Source organism: Papaver somniferum, chromosome 2 (assembly GCF_003573695.1).
Source record: "Papaver somniferum cultivar HN1 chromosome 2, ASM357369v1, whole genome shotgun sequence".
Classification (NCBI taxonomy): domain Eukaryota; kingdom Viridiplantae; phylum Streptophyta; class Magnoliopsida; order Ranunculales; family Papaveraceae; genus Papaver; species Papaver somniferum.
In genome coordinates this window covers 83,953,887-83,970,625 of record NC_039359.1, presented here as the reverse complement: position 1 = coordinate 83,970,625, position 16,739 = coordinate 83,953,887, and the positions used below count along the sequence as shown (strand labels likewise).

Sequence of the window (16,739 nt, the reverse complement as noted above, 5' to 3'; positions counted from 1 at the left end):
TTATGATGTGCCTACTAGGAGGAGTAGTATCGACACCAAGAATATGCATTATCACCTTGGCATATGCATCATCACCGCCAGGACCAGCTTTGTTTCTTGGCATCATATGAAGATAGTGACACATAACAAATGATATGTGGAAATGAGTTTGTACTCCTATTTTGCTCATTCCTGCAAAGCAATTTTACAAATACTGCCATAAATGAGAGCAGAGTTCATTTTTAAACCATAGCAGGTAGGGAAATGGTTTATCATCTAAACTAGCGGACAATAGAGTTTGAGATAAAACCAAAATGAGTTTAACATCCTTACTATAAGGACTATCACAGGTGACCCATAACGTTATTGTTAATCTTTCACCCTCGATGGTCTGTTATACAATGAGAACACAAGCAGACAAAACATAACGCTCTAAATTAATGTGGTAATGCACGCAATACATGAGAGATACCTACCTCATCTACAGAGTGGATATCACAACTGCCACCAAGTCCTGAAAGCGTGTAATCGAATAAGTTGGATCAGCTAAGTATATATCGAACAGAGTTATTTGAACTGGAGAAATAAAATAACTTGCAACCAGTGTTGTGTTATAACTTACAGCATTTTTAAGTTGTGCACCCAAACCAAAGCTTGAGTTCCCAACTGGAACATGTAGAACGCGAGAATCACTAATGGGATCAAAGACAGGATCCGTTGGGTTGTCACCAGCTGATTTACGAAGAATGGCATTGAACATGGACATATCCAGTATACCCACACACTATTCCATTACCTGCACACATACACAAAAAAAATAATTTACGTCAAAAATATGAGTGTCGAACGCTATTCCCCATCCTTTGGTACCAGTCAAAAATTCTTAGTTCTTATTAAGTCCAATCATGTCACCAAGGAGTAGAAAGAGGGATATACAATGTAAACATCGCAAGACAAAGATAAACAAGCACCGATAAGTCCAGTTTCAAGCCTGCTCATGCTTAAAACCTACATGGTAATATGTCAGTAGGTATTGGTGCACTAGATCTATCAGTTAATATTTGAAATAGGCATATGCCCGTTACCATACCTTGACTTGAAGCTGAAAAAAATTTGACATATTCAATGATCTCATCGAGCATTGATGATTTATAAGCCTGCACAATTAAGTATAGAATTAGCAACACCATCATATAAGTACAAGGGCTTCAATAAGATCGAGAAAACGGAGAGTAAATAGTTTACCCTACTGGCATTTGGAACGAGTTCTTGCAAATTCTTCATCCTGTCAGCAATTTTTTCTCTTCGAAGCTGTACAATTTTTACATGGTTAATATTCAACAATCTCAAGTTTCGAGCACTTCAACATTTGAAGGCAACACATGGGCTCCAGTTTTGAAAGTTTAAAAGTAAACCACAAATGAGACAAAAACTACGAACCCGTTCAGCGATATTATGTGGATCAGTTGCCTAACCCCTATGTACCCTTATGCGTGGCTTTATGCCTCCATTACAACCACCGCCTAGGTTTTAAGCATGATCGTCCACTCGTGCCTACCGGCTCGTACTAGACTAAGTCTCTCATAGGCATCCTTGAATGCATTTCTCCACAGTCTAATGAATAGTTTACCTGCTCGTCACCTCTACTTTGCATCATTTCATAATAGACTTTATTTACAAATGTTTTTGAGTTTTTCCAGTCATCAAACTTCTTAGTAGATAGAAAACTTTTGTCCTTGTTGACAGGACTGGACTCTCTATAATTTGTTGGAAAGCTTTTACGGCATCCTTTTCCACCTCCAGTCAGGGATCTGTCCTGTCTTTTTGGATATTATAGCAAAGTTCCAAGTGGATTCCAGGTACTTACACCTGCAGCTCCACATTTCAGTGCTGCTAATGCTGTAAGTGATTGAGTGACCTGCAAAATGCACACCACGAGGTTCAAGATACAAGAATGAGTTTTGATATTTCCTACAACCCCACTACGCTGAAATTCTCAACAACTTTGTTTTTTGGTTAATAATAACCTATAATAACATGAGAAATGAGGCTGCTATACCCAGTAATGACAAGCAGAATAGCTACTTCAGATGGCTCAAGTAAAAACTAGATAAAGTTAAATATATCCAAACACAATGACACATCAATAGAGTTATCAGGTGAACAATCACCTGCACTTAGTGAACTATCAACAGTTTTATATTTCTCATAGGCATTTTCACAAAAGAAATCAGTTCTACATAAAATCTAAGACAGAATTGAAATTGTACTTACAAAATGATAAAATACACTCAATTGATAAAGGAAAAACCAACCTTCAGTGTTTAATAAGCTTCCTAAAGAACGACACAAGCACCAGTTAACATCTATATATGACCTGACTAATATATAACAAATCTTGAATGCAGAACTTTGGTTGAATCACTTATTAAACAGGCATCAGAACTTTATTTTTTTGCTAAAACAACGAATAAAGAGTTCAAGAGCTGCTTACCAATCAGAGAAGCAAAATAAATATCCGCACAACTATTCCTTTTCAGTACCATGTTGATTTTCCCACCAAGAAGTTCAGGTGCCATCCATGAGAGAGTTTCGCGAATACCTTCCATCAGCTAGATTGAAAAGACCTTGCATCAGCTAGATTGAAAAGACAGGTCAGTATCCAGTATGTGAGACAGGTCAAACAAAATGAAAGCTCCAAGTAGTTTAAATAGAAGCGAATTACTGAAGAAACTAAACAATACCAAACCATAGTATGGTTGTCCTTGTGACTGAACCCTTCAGGCCCTGTAGCTGTGAAAAGATTCCCTCTATGCCTGGCTAAAATGGAAACCAAAACAACCTAGAAAATCAAAACAATGACTAATCTTGTAAAAAGAAAACCCATTACTCAAAATTAGACAAACCCTTTACTAATTCGAACACTATGAATCAATCAACACAAATCAAAATCAAATATCTAGTGCACAAAACTTAACTTTCGAAGAAACAACCTTTCATGAAGACATACACAACCAGTCACTAATATATGCTTTCTAACACAACTTATAAACATACACATTTTGCAATAATACTTAATAGTGAACCATGCGCTTAAACAAAACATATTGAATTAGAAATCAAAGCAAAACAACAACAAAAAGCCTGTAACGAATCATATTTCAAGTGAAACCATATGGTTTCTGAATACAAAACAAGCTAGTGAAGAAAATAACCAAACTTTCATTAAATCCTAATGAAGAAGATAACCAAATTGAAATAATGAGATAACAAGAGAATAAATAGATGAGTAAGATCCAGAAATCATCAAACGACGTTTCAATCAACCAAAAAAAAAATTTAAAATTAAACATAAATTAGGGTTTCTACCTTCTTCTGCAAATTAGGGTTAGTAGTCGATAGATCGAACTTTCCGATTTAGTGGTTTTGATTAGGATACATATCTTAAAAATAAATGGGTTTTGATTTGAGGTTTTAAAGCCGAATTCTAGGGTTTCTTCTCTGGTTGGAAATAGGGTTTTTTCAGCTACTTAGATTCTTCAGTTGAACTTGCCATTTCTTTTCATCTGAAATCTGTCTGAGAGAGTTGATGATCGAATTTGGTGATAAAATTAGATGATAGAATGGAATTTTTCTAAGAGAGTTGATAGAGAAGAAAGAGAGTTTATGGGAAGAGTAGAGTCTGTATGAACCATAGAGAGTTTGATCGAGATAAGAGAGAAAAAAAACAAGATATAAATAAATAAAACCCTTTCACAAAAAAAGATAAATAAATAAAAACTCTTGAAAATAATATAATTTATCCTAACCGTAGACTCGCAACCAATATCAACGGTGCAAGAATTACTCCCAATTATTATCGATTAATATATAAATGATGCAACGGATATTTTATTGTGCAACTTATATTAATGTTGGTCAGTTTGCAACCTTTATATCTGTGCGCATCTAAAATTTGTGGCGTTGCAAAAACCAGGATATGGTGTAGTGACATGTATGTCTTAGTGACTTGTGAAGGGCACACAAGTTATTTTGCTTGTCCCATCTGTAATAATTGTTGGAAGATTTTTGTGCACTTATTCAAAGATTTATTCACAAGGAAAGTGCAATTCTAAGAGAAAAAGGTGGTGCTTTTTTTTTAGATGAAAATTGATTAGAATCTCATATATGGAAATAGATCTATGAGGTTTATCCATTCATTGAAATCCCATGAATATTACTCTTTATTTGAATCTCATCTATATGTTCTGAAATATTACTCGAAATTTAATTCTGTGTGTTTTTTATGTTCAAGCTCTCTCCGTTGGCGGGCGTTTTCAAGGTGATGTTGATCCCATGGTGTGTTATGAAGGTGGAGAAGGCACTACTAGTCATATGCACACATAGGTGGACTAGATGCTCAAATTCAGGAAATTAAAGAGGCATTTGAACTTCCACTTACTCATCCTTGTGCTGGTAATCGGTGAGAAAATTAAAGCTTGCCTCAGCAAGTGATATCCTTTCACATATAGGTCTACCAAGTAGAAGTTGTTGATAATAATTTGTTTTGGTACAACTACTCATGGAACAAATTTTCAAACACTTATTGTCCTGAATATTCTGTTGAAATAGATGGCTTTGTTGTTACAGTGCGAATCCAATGTGATTTGGCCTGAAAATATTGTAGGGGACTCTTGACTAGGTCAACAAAAAATTGACTAGACTTTTTATTTATGTTGCAAAATATTAGCAACGGCTGCGAACAGTTGCTACATTTAGAACCAGAATAATAGAACCTGGTCCGGCTAAGAATAGTCGTTCTAAGTTTTTTTGGTTCTAAATTTCGCAACAGCTACATAGCTGTTGCGACAAGAATATAGCAACAGAAAAATCTGTTGGTAAACCTTTTCGCAACAGCTCAAAACATTGCAAAGGCACAAAATACAGTTGGCTGAAACAGAAACCGTTGCGAAAAAAATTCGTAACGGCTTAGGGGTTGCTGCAAAATAATGCAACGCCGCGTTTCGCAACGGCTGGATGCTATTGCAAGTCCCTTTTGCAACCGCAGAAAGTCGTTGCTAATCCCGAAAAATGGTGTAGTACTAGTTGGGTCTGGCTTCACAATCCCAATGAACTCTTTAAGTCGTTAACCTATAATGGTTTTAGGAAAAACCTAGGTTAAAGGAGAATCGACTCTAGTCGCAACTAGTATCACATAGGAGGTGTGGGGATTAGGTTTCTCAGTTGCTAGAGTTCTCCCTTATATAGTATTCAAATCAGGATTTGCAATCAATATTACCTTGGTAACAAAGTATTCAATATTCAACGTTAGGTGAAAACCTGATTAGACTCAAGCTAATATCTTTCAACCGTTAGATCGAACTTATCTTGTTACACACGAATGGAAAGTGACTTCATTTAGTATGGGTAACCGTACCTAAACGTGTACACCTTGTTGGCTCAACAATAGTTAACCGAAGTTAGCCATATGAACACTTTCATATCAACCTTGTTCATCTTAACACAACTAGTTCAAATGACTCAAATGAAACTAATTATAGATTTGTTCAATTGTTTATATTCTCATAGAAGTATACAAGACACAGTTGATGCAAAATCAATTTTGATTCACTCGAATCAATTCATGAACATTATAGCCACGGTTTGCAAAATACTGCATTGCTTATTTTATAAGTGTATTAGTTCATGAACAAACCAATTTTAGAATATAACCCACTCAAGTATGCAAACGGGTACACATACCTAAGTAGTCGGACTTGGTCTGGGTTCGGCAGTATGCGAACGGGTACACATAGTGTCGTACACCACCAAACTCAGTTGAATTCTCGGACTTGAACTTACGCCGGTACGCATATGGGTATGCATACTAAGTTCCCGGACTTCAACTATCAAACCAGTATGCATACTATGGTTCCCGGACTTGGAATAACTTACAACAGTTAGCATACAGGTACGCATGATGTGCTATATCCAATTAATGGTTAATTTTTCGAAACTCCCATTTAAATCATTGAAACATTCTTAGAAGACGACAATAGCTGTCTCACAAAAACTATTAGCTTCAAAGCAATTTTCAAGTGATCAAATGATCAATACGAAACATTTCGAGTATACACCAAATGACTATCTCACACAAATCATATAAGATGTTACCAGGCGGTTTTCACATGATCGTCTTTTGACTTTCATCAAGAATATAAGATGAACTTGGTTAACGCGAAAGCTTACCAACACATATTTCGAGAAATATGTAAGCGATTTAACCTCAGATCGAAATATCAAATGTGTATAATCGAAGTCTATATAGCTATACAACTTTTGTCTCAAATGGGAGATAGAGTAGATAGACTTTTGAGAGATAGATGAGTTCAAGTCTCCACATACCTTTTGTTGATGAAGTTCCACAAGCTCCCCTTAGTATTTCTTCGTCCTCAATCGATGAACGTCGTGAAATATAAATCTCAACTACACATTTTATCCTAATTCGAGACTTATCTATAAGTAGACCAGAAATCAAGACTTATAGTTTTTGCAACTAAACTTGATAAACAAGCTTGAGACAGCAAAGCTTGCGAGTTCGACCGAGCAGTGCTCTCACAACCACTGATGAAACTCATGATAAAGTATATTTCGTCTAAGTAGGGATTGTAAGCTGGCATTAAGGCTTTAAGAGATTCAAATAACTCATAGTATTCCTCTACATAGTTTAATTGCATCAACTTATTAAAAGAACCAACAAAATTTTCATTTACTGGATTTCCAAATCTAGCGCAAATACCCTGAAAAAATTCATACCAAGACATACGATGGTGACCAACTTAAAAATTTAACAACCATTTATCTTCCTTACCATCAAGATATATAGCTTCTATGTCAACCTTTCTATGCTCTTCAATTTTGTGATGAAAAAAGTACCTGTCACATTTATGGATCCATCCACAAGGGTTTTTTCCATCAAATCTGGGAAAATCCAGTTTAGAAATGCGATTGAAGGTGGGGTTTGGCTGATTTGGAGGAAAGGAACCAAAAACAGGAGGATTGTCAGGTGTAGGACCATCGGAATGGCCACTTGAGTCGTGAACAACAGATTGCCGGTTTGGAGATGCATCTCTGAGAAACAAATTCATCTTCTCTGTGAGACCTTTAACAGCATGTGAAGTCTCCTTGCGAAGCGTGGAAGTTTCTTTAATCTCTCTCTCAACACCCTTGAGACGATCATCTGTGTGCTGTCTATCTTTAGTGAAGATCCTTCATAGATTTTGGATCAAAACCAATCGTTGGAGGAAAAAAAAAAGATGACTCTGATGCCAATTGTACTATGCTTAGCACAAATGGATCAGGATTACCAGATTTGTAACTCTACTTCTTATGGAGTTCAGACTGTAACTATACACTTAACTTTCATTCATGAACTAGATAATGTTCTTACATACTAAATAAGCAAATGATTAAACCCTAGCAGCCAACGGCTAAATAGCGAACACGTGCCACTATCCGAGGCTCTCTACTAACCTATTAGGGCAATAGTTACAATGACACCACACAAAGGACTAGAGGCAGACAGGGTGCCCCTTAAGGACTCAGATGGGCCATGACAAAACACCAACAGCTTAGAAGAAGTAAATTCTGAATTTTTCATTAAATGGGATGTAAGTGAATACAAGAAATACCCAAAAGAGTACATAACACTAAATCAGTGCTTTTGCTGCACCAAAATGTAATATAAACACCTACAGGTATTTCAACTCTCATGACCAAGGAAACCCCATACTGAAACTCAGAATGGGCATCAGGGGCTTTTTTATCTGGCAACATTTACTCAACGGATGCGATTAAAATGAGTAAACGGCTTTGGGTTGGCTTTAGGTGCGGGTTTAGCCAATTCAGGTGTCCCGAATACATTCCAAAATCTGAGTTTCATCCCCTGCTGCAGATGCAATAATACACCCATCAGGACTTTGCACAATTTACAAAAACAAGATTAGCAATAGTTAAAAGAGGGGAAGCTTATTATTCATGTGTTTTTAAATCAATCAGTACTTGAGCCATGTACAGAACCCTTGAAGTCTGACCAGTAAGCTCAGCGATCTTTACCATTGATGGATACTTCCAAAGGGTCAACCGGTTTTGAGTGAATCCATGAGAGCTCAAAAGTTCTCTCTCATTTTTGTTCCACAGCAAAGAACAAACTTGTGATCCAGTATCCACAGAATTCAAGCTCCAGTGTGGGTATTCCAGAATTAAATACACCAATCACCTCAACCACCACCAGAAGCAAGTAAATTAGTCTGGAATGGACACAAAGTTAGGGCTTTTACATATAAGCAGTGTGATCTTCGAGTCTATGTAGCCATTGAGTTGGAGAGTTTGACGAAGCAACTGATTTATCCCAAATATGAAGAAGGTTATCATTCCCTCCACTTATTAATTGTTGTCCTGAGGCAGACCATTTCAATCCACACACTTCTTAATGATGTCCTCTATATGTTTCTACAATGTGGTTTCTAATTCTAACATCATTACTGATAATCAAACCGTACATTCCTCCTGTAGAGAGGACGTGGTTGTTCCAAACCATAGCACCAACTCGAGATTCATGGCCACCTCGTAGTGTTCTCAGTTGTTTGTTAGATGTAGAATCCCATAGTTGAGAAGGTGGCCTACTCACACTGGTAATAGGGCCTGTATCTTCATCGATGGTCATGAGTTCAGAAGTAGATGAATCGGTTGCATCCCACAAGTACACAGTGTTTCCTAGATATATGGCAAGGACATTGCCACTATGCCAATCAAGGAGATTCAAGTAGTAACCGCCAATCATCTCGGGAGCATCCAATGTCCTCTCCGAAGTCTGGCATCAAAAAGACATGAACATCAGAACCATCTGAAGAAGTCAATATAATCAGAAATAACCAAAAGTCTCGAATTTGAAGAAAAAACTCACTTGAGGGATGGATGTTCGGGGCTTTGCTGGTTTCGCTTGTTGTGGTAATGAACGGCGAGAAAATGGAGTTGTTCCCCTTCCTTTTTAGAAAAAAGAAAGTCCCCTTGGGCCTCGCTAAACAAGGTAAGAAAAGAAAGTAAAGGCCCTTTATTAGTGGCGAGCGACTGCGCAGGTGTAGGTGGCTTCTTCTTGAACGCAGGAATTCTGGTCATGTTTAAGTTCAAAGCCTCCGCAAGTTGCTTCCTATAAGCCTCTTTTGCCGGAGAACTCGAAGCTTTCCTTACTTTTCCTTGCTTCCATTAGCATATAATGTGCATAATTGAAATCCATTGCAGACCTGTTCGGGATAAACCGATCACACTGCAGTTTTCAAAATAGAAACCAGATCAGATAAACGCTATGGATGATATCAGAAACACATCAGATTAGAACATCAATCTAGTTAACAAGAAAGGTAAACTATTCCAAAAACTATTAACAACTACAAAGATCCATCCCCCATGCCCCCTTCAAAAAATGCCCCCATAAAAAATTTATCCGGTGTATGGATATGTGAAACCACAGGCTCTTTGATTGCATTTGTTTGTCAACTAAGCTTCATGAATAAGAAAAAACCCAATCCATTAAGACAGACCTATAAAAGAAGAAATTTCACTTAAATGTGTAATGGGATAGAGGTGATTAGCAACTAAATACCTGAATCAAAATTAATGGGTGTCCTGTCAAATGCGTTCAGACCCTTTCCCTGCATTTTTATAACATCCAAGGCTAGTATCTTGCCCTGTGAGGACAAACCTGAGTCAGAAAAGCAGAAACGTCCAATTAATAACCAACAATCCAATAGGGATTACACGGAGCCTATAATTTAGCCAAACCTGAGGTTTTGGAGAGTCTTGCATCATGCACTGGTGACTGTTGGCTTGCTTCATTTAGTGCAGACTAGGTAGAGATGCTAGAACACTCACTAGTCACTACGACTACACCGACCACCAAACATCACCACATATAACTGACTATATATATATAGCCCTGTGAGACATGCAATAATGCCATTCTCTTAGGCATTTAGACAAACAGATAATGTTGTCAAATCGTAATCTTTTAACACTACATTCTATGCAGTCCCTATGAACATCAAAGGGAAGTGTGAATTGAAATATTGTGTGGGTTAATGTGAAGTATTAATTTCTTCTGTTATTGCTTTATGACTCCTTGTGAACCAACAACCAATGATAGCGGGAATTACATTATAAAAACACAAATTCAAATTTCCATCTTAATTTCACTCTTGCGTGAGCAAGTTAACAAAGATTTTAACTTTAAGTTTCAACAACAGATAAACTAATAGGGTTTGGAGAGATAAATTGAAATCAGGCATAGTGCAACAATGTGGAAATCATACCAAAAACTAAATTTACAGGATCAGAAAGTAAAATATAAAACTCGGAAAATGATTACCAATTATCATATGCGTCATTAATCTTACCTCAAATTGTTCTTCGATCAACCATTTTTTTTTAACAAATCTGAAGTTTGCAATCTCATCAAAACCCTTATTTCCTTACAACCCAAAAGTAATTCAATCACAAGGGATGGGTTGATGTTGAAGCTTTTAGAGCTAGACTTGAAGAGTAAAATGTAGGCCAAAAGGTGTACCTAGGGCTTTGAAGTGTAGACGAATCAGAAGTATTTATTCCTCTGCAACAATCAATCTCCGTTCGGATGAGAAGAGGTGATTTTGGTGGTGTTAATGGAGAAGAGGTTGGCTTGGGTTTAAGGTCGAAGTGTTGATCGAACAGGTTTTTAGAAAGAAGAAACGGGTAAACATATTTACCCATTGGTTTTTTGAGATTCACCAAAATCTGGCGAAGTATCCAAAGTAGAGTATAAAAACACGGAGGGGTACGTTTGGAAAATAAAAACCGACCACCAAAATTTTGCTTTAAAAAAACGACTGGCTCAATAAATGGTTCTAGGCCAATACACTCCTTGCAAGTTGGAATGTCATTTTTACTACATATATATATTATTTTTTTTTTTGAAGCATAAAAAATTAAAAGACAGTTAAATAGAAATTATACGGGGATATTAATTCCTTTAAAGTCATTTAGAAGAATTTGGTTGATGCACGGTGGGATTGCCCTATCCCAAATTGTGGTGTAATAATTTCTTGCCTGACTAACATCCGCTGTGAAGTTTGTTGTTCCGTCTGCAGCTTGGTTTCCTTCTCGGTAGGTGTGTTGTATGTCATTTTCTGGGATTTGTCTCATTCGACGTTTAATTTCTGCAACCATTTCCGAGATATGCCATGGAGCATTCATATTATTCTTGATTATTCTCATTAGATTTTTCGAGTCTGTTTCAAACAATACCTTACTCCATTGTCTGTCAGTTTCCGTTCTTGTTGCTAGCACCATTGCCCAAGTTTCCACAGTTATGGTGTCTGTTATTCCTAAAGGTTGAGCAACGGCCAACACAGTTTGAGCATTGGAATCCCTGCAAATGAATCCAGCCCCTGCTAGTCCTGGGTGTCCTTTAGCAGCTCCATCTGTGTTTATCTTTATCCAATCAGGTTCTGATCTGGTCCATCCGACGTTAATTGTTACTTTCGCTCTGTTGTTGGTCGTTGAGTTCCTGGTAGGTGGTTCGCCAGGCAGAATCGGCGGAGAAACACTTTTTCCCCATTCATATTCTTGTTGTTGTTGTATAACTCTTGTTAAAATGTCCGCAGTCTGAGAGTCAGTTTTTCTGAAAACAAGCTCTTCTCGGGTTGTCCAGAGTGACCACATGAGGTAACAATATGAAGTAATAATAGAATTTGTGGTTGGAGTTTGAAGAATCTGGGAAATTGTGGTTTGATTTGTTATGTTAAGGGGTTGGGTATTTCCATTGAGCTGATTTGTTGTGATGTAATTGGATAGACTAATCCATGTGTCGAAAGATACATGGCAATGGATAAGCATGTGTTCTGCGGTTTCCTGATTGGTTTTGCATCGCGGGCAAAGGTTGGAATTGGTGAGGTTGATGCGGTGTAAGAGAGAGAGGGTAGGAAGACCTTCGTTGATAGCTTTCCACAAGAAAAGCTGGATTTTAGGTGGACACGGTAAGGTCCATAGGAATTTGGTTTGTGGGAGTGTGATTTGTTATTAAAGAGTATCTTGTTTAATTAGACTATTATATCCAGAAGCGGTAGTGTACTTTCCTGATTTAGATAGGGGCCAAATGATTTTATCTGGTGGATTATCAAGTGGAAGATGGATATTGATTATATGTTGGATTTCTATAGGTGGGAGGTTAAGTAGTTGATCATGTTTCCAGTTATGAGTGTTAGGGTCAATGATATCAGTCACCGTTTGGATAGGGTAGCATTGGATAGGATCAAGGTTTTGATAATGAGGTATCCAATTAGATTGAATTGGTGCATTGAATCTGTTTCCTATGCGATGAAATAGGTTCTGTTTGAAAATAGGTATGAGGGATGTCATTTGTTTCCATTGTGGGATGGCAGTAGTAGGAGTTTGGATAGCATCCTGGAATATAGGTTGGTGTTTAAGGTATTTCTCTGTGTAGAGCTTGGTGCATATGGAATGTGGCTTATCATGGATATTCCATATTCTATTCATGAACAAGGCTTTATTATGATGACTACTCTTCCTAATACCGAGACCTCCCTGGGTAATTGGCTTGTAGAGTTTATTCCATCCCATAGGGTGAAGTTTTCTAATAGAGGAATCATGACCCCAGAAAATATTCCTTGTTATTCTATCAATATGATTGTGAATATGAGTGGGGAACAGTTGTGTCTGCATAAGATGGTTGGAAGTAGGAGTTAGGAAAGTTTTAATAAGAACTAACCTTCCAGCAGGGGTCAGACATTTTGTCATCCATCCTTGAGCTTTGCACGCCAATCTTTGGAGTAATGGCTCAAATATATGTCGAGAAGTGCGTCCATGCTTGAATTGAACTCCTAGATATATCGGTGGTATTGATGTGGTTGGCATGTTAAAAAATTGTTTAAGTGGTTGTATAAGATGTGGTTGTAATCTCGGGTGGTGTATAATTGTTGATTTTGTTGTATTGATATGTTGACCTGCAGAGGAGTTATAGGCATGTAGTATTTTTGTAAGTTGTTGTTACTTTCATTAGATTCCCGATAGGAGATGAGTAGATCGTCTGCATACATGAGATGTAATATTTGTGGAGCTTTTTGCGAGATTCAGAGTCCTTTTACCATCTTTTTGGCCTCCAGGTTTCCCAGATTTGTTGATAATATTTCTGCACATATAATGAAAATATATGACGATATCGGATCCCCTTGTCTGATGCCTCTTGTTGGGGTTACGAAACCATGCGGAGTTCCATTGATATTGACAGAATAGGTCACTGAAGTGATACATAACATGATATACTCCACAAATATGGTTGGAATTACCAGTTTTGTGAAAGTTTTCCTGATGAATTCCAATCAAGACTATCATAAGCTTTCTTAGTATCTAATTTCAAAGCTATTTTAGGGTTTTTGGTGATGTCTGAGGTTCTTATGTGATGAAATATTTCTCCTGCAATTGCTATGTTATCATGAATTGACCTTTGAGGAACGAAAGCACATTGATACGGACTGATTATGAATGGGAGGAGAGGTCTGATCCGGTTGACAAGGATTTTTGATATGATTTTGTAAGTGACATTACATAAACTTATAGGTCTGAAGTGTGATGGTTTTGTTGGTGAATCTACTTTTGGAATAAGAGTGATGTTAGTATGGTTCATGAGAGGGTGAATATTTAGGGAATCAAAAAACTTTGAACCATGCCAACAATATGAATTTGTGTAGTTTCCCAAAAAACCTTAAAGAACGTACTTGTATATCCATCTGGACCGGGAGCGCTCTCTGAATTTATAGAGAATAAAGAATGTTTGATTTCCTCTGTAGTTACCTATGTTGTAAGTTTTGTGCATTGTGCTTGAATCAATCTTGGAGTGATTTCCGTCAATAGTTTCTCATTTATTATTGTGGGGGGGGAGCCCTGTATTGGTTCGTGAAATGATCAAGAATGAGCTGGATCACCTGTGATTTGTCATTGATCCAATTGTTCTGCGAATCTTGTAATTGTTGTATATTATTGCGGCTGCGGTGAATCGTTGCTTTGGTATGAAAAAAAGTTGTGTTGTTATCCCCTGATTGAAGCCATTGTATTCATCTGGAAGACCAAATGTGACTTTGTCTTCAAAAATATTAAATCTAATGCTAATACCACTGCAATCATGATAACTCAGCATCTCTGGTCTTTCAACAGAGTGATGCATAACCCAATGCACATTCTAAATAATATTAACTATCAAGTGAATACTGATGACATGACTGTAAGACTCATGAACACACACATAAGGAAAAAATTTGGGATTATTATTAGCATTAACATCGTGGAGGTTTTGTTGCATGATGCTAATAGTGGAAAATTCCTTTACACTAATTTTGCTTTATTGGCCATGCCTTCTTCAGGGAATTGCATGGAAGCAAGGACCTATAAGGACAACACCACTGGAATCAACATGGATACAAGAGGAGCAAAACTAGCACTGGAGCGGGGAAAAGAGCTTCATAAATCCAACATAAACTTTGAAGCTCAAGACAACTCTATTCTCAAACAATCCAGAAGGAATATCAACAGGAGGTCCAGGGAAGATTTCAACTAGGATTCCACCAAATGAGGGGAGGATATTTTGAAGCAATTAATTTTTTCTTAGACAACTTAACCAAAGTTGAACATCATCAAAACTTATCGCCAATTAGATTAGATAAACTTTGTATTCAATCAGATTATCTCGAAAACCTTAATTGGAAGGGCCCAAACCTCCAGCAACTCCTTACTTCTCTCCAGTCTTTTGATGTTTCCTAAATCACGCACAATCAAACTTTTATGTATCGGAATATGTCCTTTCAGCCTGGTGCTAAAGTTAGCCCAGATGAAGGCTGCTCTGTAACCTTGAGTTAACTGCCCCATTTTTAGGTAAGTTACTCTTTTTCTTATAAAAAAAAATTAAATCATTTTGCTTAATTTAGTTGCTTGGTCATCCAAGAATCAACCTACTTTGTCATTTTTCAAATGCTTCTACTGTAGCTGAATACAAGTCTTTAGCTGTTGCAGCCTCAAAAGTCAAATTGGTGTCTTATTTACTCCGAGTTATAGGTTTCTTGAAATTATCCTGCAGTATTTTCTGTAATAATATTGGTGCTTCTCATCTTGCAGATAATCCAGTTTTTCATGCTCGCACCAAACATGTTGAAGTGGATTATCAAACTATCCAGAGTTTAATTGCTACTGGTTTTCTGGTGGTCAATTATGTACCTTCTCTTTTGCAGATTGCTGACATATTCACGACGTCCACGTTAATCTTTATGTAGGGATTTTTTGGTGGAGTCCAAGTATCCGAGACCATGTTATCACTGCCATAAGAATTGCCAGTTGTAGTGTTGATTTGATCATCCATCCTGATGTTGTAATGGTGATCAAACCAGTAGCTTCATATGATTAAAGCTCCTTGCACATTGGTCGTCTTGTTTTCAAAAACTTTAGCATTACGAACTTTCCATATGTCCCATAGAATAGACATTCCTAAAGTGATCGAGTATTCATTGTCATTATTATGTAGCCAACTCTGCACCAGTTGAGAAAGAGATAACTGTGGAGCTTCTTGGATTCTGATTCCCAAGGGAGAAGAAAACCAAACTTCTTGAGAAAACATGCAATGAATCAAGAGGTGTTCCACTCATTCAACTGCATAAGTACGTACACATAGAGCATTCTAGGGAAACTACATCGACAAATATGCTGATCTTTTGGGCAACAACAAGCCCATTTTGTAAGGCCCTCCAAACAAAAGTTTTTATTTTTGGGGCGATCTTTTTAATTGACCAGAATTTCTTCTAAGAGAAATTTTCTTCACCGGAGTTAGAAGATTCACTTTGAATAGTTTGGAGAAGCTTTTGGAATGACTGTGAAGTGAATCCTCCATGAGTAGTAAACTTCCATATAAGAATGTATGCAGCATCTGAGTTGATGGGGACTTGGTGGATTAGAGAAGTTGTGTAATCATTTACAACCTTCAAAACGGTTAACATGTCCCATTCACCAGTTGAATTTTTTATGAGGTGGTGAAACTCTTGTGATGTTTGTGTTGCCATCTGCTCTTATGTAGGGTACTCTTACTTGAATAAAAGGAATCCATGGATCTGAAAAGATTTCGATATCTTGTCCATTACCAATAAGCTATAACGATCTACATTACAAATTAGCTCAGAAACAACTCTTGAGAAGAAGAATTCGAAGAACAAAGAAGGTGGAGAAACTAGGTCATATTTTCATTGATGAACTCAAGTTAATACAATGATAGGGTATGAAAGGACCAATCCACAACTCACGATCGGACGGTTCCGAACATATCTACTAACAAAGCAGAACTCTAAGAAAGTAACCCTAAGACAACTTAAATAATGGCCTTATAAAAGACATAAAAGATAACGGCCTAAGCCCATTACAGCAAGATCATGGCTCTTTCATGAAAAATCCCTCTCCTTCACCCGATCCTTATCCTTAAGGATTAGTTTTGGAAACTGAGACTCATAATTTTCTTATCTTCCAAAGTAGTTGCTTCAGCTGACAAGCCCTTCCACCGAATAAGGACTTGTGTGACATTTTGGTTGTTCTTTCTAATCATTCTGGTATATAATACATGTAATGGCTCTTAATTTTCATCACACCTTCTTTAGTGATTGCTGGTAGTTCAATTTTTGGCAATAAACCATCCCTTAACT

The 16,739-nt window shown here is 37.2% G+C and overlaps 1 long non-coding RNA gene and 1 pseudogene across 1 annotated transcript; both read right to left on the bottom strand.

The window, feature by feature from the left end:
* Nucleotides 1-1,770: 1,770 nt before the first annotated feature.
* On the bottom strand, nucleotides 1,771-2,788 carry LOC113353644. Its single transcript, XR_003361440.1, has 3 exons — nucleotides 2,724-2,788; nucleotides 2,474-2,616; nucleotides 1,771-1,897 (listed from the first exon to the last, which is right to left on the bottom strand). It is a non-coding gene; the product is annotated as an uncharacterized LOC113353644 (long non-coding RNA).
* Nucleotides 2,789-7,739: 4,951 nt separating this feature from the next.
* LOC113351518 lies at nucleotides 7,740-11,712 on the bottom strand (annotated as a pseudogene).
* Between the last annotated feature and the right edge of the window lie 5,027 nt (nucleotides 11,713-16,739).